Genomic DNA, 6000 nt, shown 5'->3' on the forward strand with positions numbered 1-6000 from the left:
TTTCTTACATTTCTTCTTTTTGTGGTACTTACCCAAACACCTGGACAACTTCCACTGAAAAGAAGATCGATGACTCCGCAACCGATCCTGGGACCTTCTTTTTGATCGGGATCAAGACCAGCCAGGAGCTTGAGGGACCCCTCCCGAAAGGCCTTTGGGTCAATGGCACGGCAGTCTATTTAGGTCTTTACGTCGTAGTCGCGCTCAAGGCACCAAAGCCAAACAAGATGCGGGTCCGTCGCTTGCATCTATCTGTGACCGGCAACGCAGGGCTTGAAGCCAGCCACCATAGTGGACATCCTTGCCACACCAGGAGAAAGAGCTCGACAACATTGTCAAACATTTATTAAAGGTCGGTCAAAAATGACTGGGGGTAGCTCTCTGCAAACCCAACAAGAAGATGGACGGAGTGCTGAAACTTTTCAAATACTCACCCCCAGTCAAGAGATCTGGGTTAAATCCATCGTTCTTTTGCTAACCATGCCACCCCGGTTTGGACCCAGCCATATGCAAATCAGTCTTGACCCTGCCGTAATGGAACAGTCCAGGCCCAAACTGCCAGGCCAGGTGCTCTTTGGACCGGAAACAAGCATCCTAGGACCGGTTTCGGGGCATCACCCCACATCAGTCAGGCTATCTTGAATCCAGTGGCACATCGCGCAGCGGACCCACATATGGGCATACCCTTGGCCTCTGAGGATGAACATAGCAAACACAACCAGATGATGGACTGAGTGCTGAAACTTTTTAAACACTCAGCCCCAGTCAAGAGATTTGGGTTAAATCCATTGCTCTTTTTCTCACTATGCCCTCTGCCTGAGAAAGAAAAGAACTGACGTCCGCTCACTGTGAAGATGCCTATAGAGGCACTGCACAAGTCACTTCCTGCGTGAACGAAGCAACGTGGAGCCGAACGATGCCACCTACCAGTGCACAGAGGTACTGCTCATAAACAATTTCCAGGTCCAATCTAATGCCTGGGGATAAATCTAAGGTAAGGAATCTGCGGCTAGAAGTCTCTATTAGATTTTCCATCTATCCTTCCCCCTTCTTGCTTTTGGTCAAAGTCTGTTTTGGGAACATAAGCGAGTCCCACCTGCAACCACTGGCTCAAAGTAAGCACTGGAGGTCAGTTTGGTAATTTCTCAGCTCATGGGAAAACCACTTAAAGTGATGCACTCGGCAGATATAAACTGTATTTAAAATTGTGGAAAAGACTTTTGCTACTTTCAGTAAGATTAACAAGAAGAGTAAGTGACGTTCTTATTTTGTGGTTGATGATTCATTCACACACACAGTAGTTTTGTCTATGCATCCTCATCATGTTTTCATGGGAACCATAGATTGTGTTAACAGAGGTTCTGTAGCTACTCAGAAAGAGCACTGAATCATGTCAATGTATATAGAGCTCCCAGATACCATAGAGTGTATGTGGATCTTCCAACTGACTGTGGCAATTAGTTGAACTAACGAGGGTCTGGCCATAGTACAACAGGAAGTCATCTGGTGGTTGGTGGGCTCTGCACAGCTTTCCTTTTTAAAGGATATTCACCAATTGCTAGGAAGAATAATAGTACATTCTACCAGAGCTTAAGAGTTTACAGCGGCATTCATAGTGAATATGCCACTGATGGAAATCGGTTAGGTAGCGACATGGAAGTCTGGTCACATTATTGCTCTAAAGTTAGTGCAAGGGTAAAGATTCAACACGGGCAGACAATTCTAAATGATTGATTCATTCAAATTTCTTTGCCTTCTTCTGGTACAGACAGATTTGTATTCTATACAATGAACATTTTTAATAGATCAGAAAAAAAACTGACGTAAGATGATAAAAGCAATCGCAGCCAGCATGACTCGCGGGGGGAGGGGGGGGGGGGTTTATCGCCTGCCCAGTATGATCCCCCGTCGCCTCTCCTTCTCTCTCTGCTCCGAGTCCCAGGAAGCAGGCAACCTCCCTCCCCTAAACCAATCACAATGCTGCAATGGCAGCGTTGTGATTGGCTGGTACGCCGACGGCACAGGTGTCTATGGGGAGACCATTTTTTCCATGTAGGCTACATGCAGCCTACATGGAAAAACCAGAGAGTGCGTATGACTGGTTTCGTCGGCCCTGGGGCCGACCAAACAGTCAGCATCCACAACAGTGGGCAAGCCACTCCTCCGCTGCCCTGGAGCAGGACGGCCCCCCAACCAAACCCTTATTCTGCTTTCTCGTGGTGCGAGAAGCAGAAACATAAAATTATATTTATAATACTATTTTATGTTTCTGCTTCTCGCACTGCGAGAAAGCAGTGGGGTGACGCTCCTCTGTCCACATGGAGGAGCCGCACGTGAGCTACTTAACTGTAGGTGTCGTCGTTCAGCTTCAGTATGTTTTTATAGTTGCATGCTCCTCGAAGTTTAGTTCCATAGCTGCACTTACACAACTCTATGTACACTTGATGAGGGATGAAGCACATTAGCAGATTGTTAGTATGTTAACAGCATATGAGGGAGCTCAGTTGGAAGAGCGATGCATTGCAGTATCACTTATGTGGGAAGTGTTTTGGAGTTGTGCACAATCGACCCATGGTGGTGCTCTTGTCCTATTTACTGTTGTTACATCTGGGTTTGTAACAACAGAAAGACGTGAAAGATGGAACATATGCATTTTACGTTAATTCAGCAGTTCTCCATGGAGTTCACACAGTGGCATTAAGTGTACAAAGGGCACACGTAGTCATTGTAGATTCTTTGTACAATCCACTATGTTCAAGCAGTTGAGCAACCTGCACTTATGATCTATATATATATATATATATATATATGCCCCCGGGTAATTAAAGCCTTAGTACATTTTCTTAAGAGATTATCCAGGAACAAAACAGGAGCCACCCGCTTCAGTACACAGGTTGCAGCAACCAAAGCAAAGAAAGCTTTGATGGGTCCATCCATTGGGGGACAGTAGACTGACACATGGTCATGCAATGGCGTCAAGCAGTCTTGATGAGTGAGGAGTAAGCCACAGGCTTGCACTGCAGCAGCGAAGTCACAGATGTGCTTTTTTTAGACTCCCCAGGAGCTCACTGACTACAGGCAGCCAGAGTAAATGTTATATAGGATCCATCCATGAGTAACAGGCGCGCGACGAATGGGCATGCACTGTTTACATTCAGTTACTGTAAAGGGTCTTGAGTGTCTGTCATCGAGTGATGACAGAGGCACAGGAGAAATGTGGCTATAATAAATTCTCTAGAACATTGGGAAATGTAACTGAAATGGTTTACAAGGTGACTCTGTGGAGAGCAATCTCTAAGGGATTGAACTGTCTCCTCTGCATAGAAACAAATCTTGATATAGGGCTTTTAGAACGTGTTCTATGTAATCATGTGTAATTATTGCCTTACTAAGTATTTACAGGTTGACCTTGGGATACAGTCATGCATATAATGTTTTTAGTTTGCAGGAACATATGCTTCCTTTTGTACAAGTAAACAAGGTCCAATTTTAAAATGCTTAAACTTCTTCTAATTTAGGAGGCTTTATTGGATCTAACTGACAAGTAGTTATTTCCAAAGAGTTTGGTAGTACTTGTAAGTAGCCCTTGACAACATAGCAGTGCGTTAAATATAAATGCAAGCATGACGCCTTAAGCTATTTATGAACACACAAAGCTCTTGACAGAAGGTATCAGTTGTTCCGGGACAGGTGTACAATTATCTGCTAGCACTCTAAAAAGAGACAGCACAATAGCCAATACTGCGGTGACATCACCCATTGTGGTCTACATCTTGCATCGATTCTGTCCCATGAGTAGGAACCTGCATGAAGGAAAGAAAGCCTGATCTCTAGTTCTTATGTTAATTACATTTATATTGCGCGCAGATACTCGAAAGTGTCCCGGCGCGTCACCAAGGGGGGGGGCCATAGTCGGGTATTATGCAAAAAGATGTGTTTTCAGGTTCTTCTTGAAAATTAGCGGGTCCTGAGTAATCCGCAGGTGGAGAGGAAGGGCATTCCAAGCCACCACCGCCTTTCAGGCAAAAGAGCTGCCTCCCAGCCTCTTACATTTAAAGCGTGGAACCTGAGCAAAATGCTGAAACGTGGAGCGCAACTGTCGCGTGGGGGCATAGAAAGAAAGCTGTTTTTGTAGGTAAGTGGGGCCAGGACTAAAACTTTGAATTTGACCTGCACGTCCACCGGAAGCCAGTGCAAAAAGCATAGGTGACTACTCGCGCTCTTTCTGGAAGGAATCTCGAGAAGAGGTTTAGCTGCCGCATTTTGGACCACCTGTAGCTTTTTTAACAGATAGCCCGGTATGCCTACCAGAAGAGCATTGGCGTAGTCACATCGAGACAAAATGAGGGCACAGATGACCGTTTCCTTTGCTGCCCTGGGCAGGAGAGGAAGAAATTTCCTTAAGGTTTTCAAAAGGCCAAAACATGTCCCAGCAAGTTTCTTGATATGAATGGAGAAAGATAAGTTCTCCTCAAACCACACCCCCAGGTTCTTGGTGGGCTTGCCTGTAGAGGTGGGTAGGGGGAACTCCGGCGGCCAGAGAGTTTCCCTAAAATTGGGAGGGAATTTACCAAATAGGAGGATCTCCAAATTGAATTGCGCACCAGCTAACCATTTAAAAATGGACAAACAGTGTTGAACCGAGGAGACCGAGTCCCCATTCTTATCCCAGGTGAAATGAAGCTGAGTGTCATCAGCATAGGCCATAACCTTAGCCCCAAGGCCCTCTGCCAGGTACACAAGGGGTGTAACATAAATGTTAAAGAGAAGGGGGCTAAGGGAGGACCCCTGAGGAACACCGGTGGTCACAGGCTGGGGAGTGGAGGAGGAGGGCGGAAGCCAAATCTGTTGGACCTGTCCTTCAGGAAGGACCTAAGCCAACCCCAGGCGGCACCCGAAACCCCAATCTCGGCCAGACGAGAGAGGAGGAGAGCATGTGGGACCGTATCAAACGCCGCTGACAGGTCAAGCAAAATCAATGCAGCCCTCCCGCCAGCGTCCAGACACTCCCGTATTGCCTACGAGGCCTCCACCAGGGCCGATTCGGTGCTGTGAAATGCCCTAAACCCTGACTGGGGGCTGGGTGCAGCAAGACCTCCCTCTCCACAAACTCAGTGACCTGTTTATTCACCACCTTCTCGCACACTTTGGCCAAGCCAGGCAGGAGAGAGATAGGACGGTAATTCACTGGGATCAGTGGATCGAGTGACGGCTTTTTTAAGAGTGGCAAAATCTTGGCCTCCTTCCAAGCCTCTGGAACGCAAGCTTCCTGGAGGGACAGATTGATAATCCATTTACTTCGGGATTGATGGTCTCTGCAACTGCTGCCAACAGTCTGGCCGGACACAGATCAGAAGGTGAGCCCAACTTCAGTCCCTTAAGAATTTTAAGGGAATCCAAGAGGTCCACAGACCTAAAAAGCTTTCAAAGAGAGAGCAGGGTCCGTGGCTGAAGACCCTAGAGCAGCCCCAATGTCATTGTCACAGGGGGGAAAAAGCTGCCTGAACGGAAAGAATTTAGTCTCTGAAGAAACTGGAAAGATTTTCACAACAGGCGACTAGATGGGGATGCCCTGGATTGGGCAGTAGGTGACATAAAACTTTGCACAATTGCAAAAATTATTTTAGCATTGTTTTTGGCAGAGTCGATGCGAACTGAATAGAATTGCCTTTTGGCCTGCGCTATAGCCTCATAGTAGGTTCTTGGTTTAAGTCTAAGATTTTGCTTGGCATCGGGGCAGTAGTCACTGCGACACCATACACATTCAAGGATCTGGCAATCATGTTTAAGCGTTTTGAGGGCAGGGGCAATATAGGGTTTAGATGGAGACTCCCTAGACAACCGCCGACCAGGGGGCGAGGCAAGTGAATCAACTGCATTAGCAACCCAGCTAGTAAATCCAGCAAGTCGGCCCTCAAAGTCTCCCCCGGAGATCTGGCATGGAAACTTACAATGCCTGGTTAAGCTCAGGGGGATTGATTTTACCAAAAGCGGGTTTAC

The sequence above is a fragment of the Triturus cristatus genome, chromosome 3_1, assembly GCF_964204655.1.
Source record: "Triturus cristatus chromosome 3_1, aTriCri1.1, whole genome shotgun sequence".
NCBI lineage: Eukaryota > Metazoa > Chordata > Amphibia > Caudata > Salamandridae > Triturus > Triturus cristatus.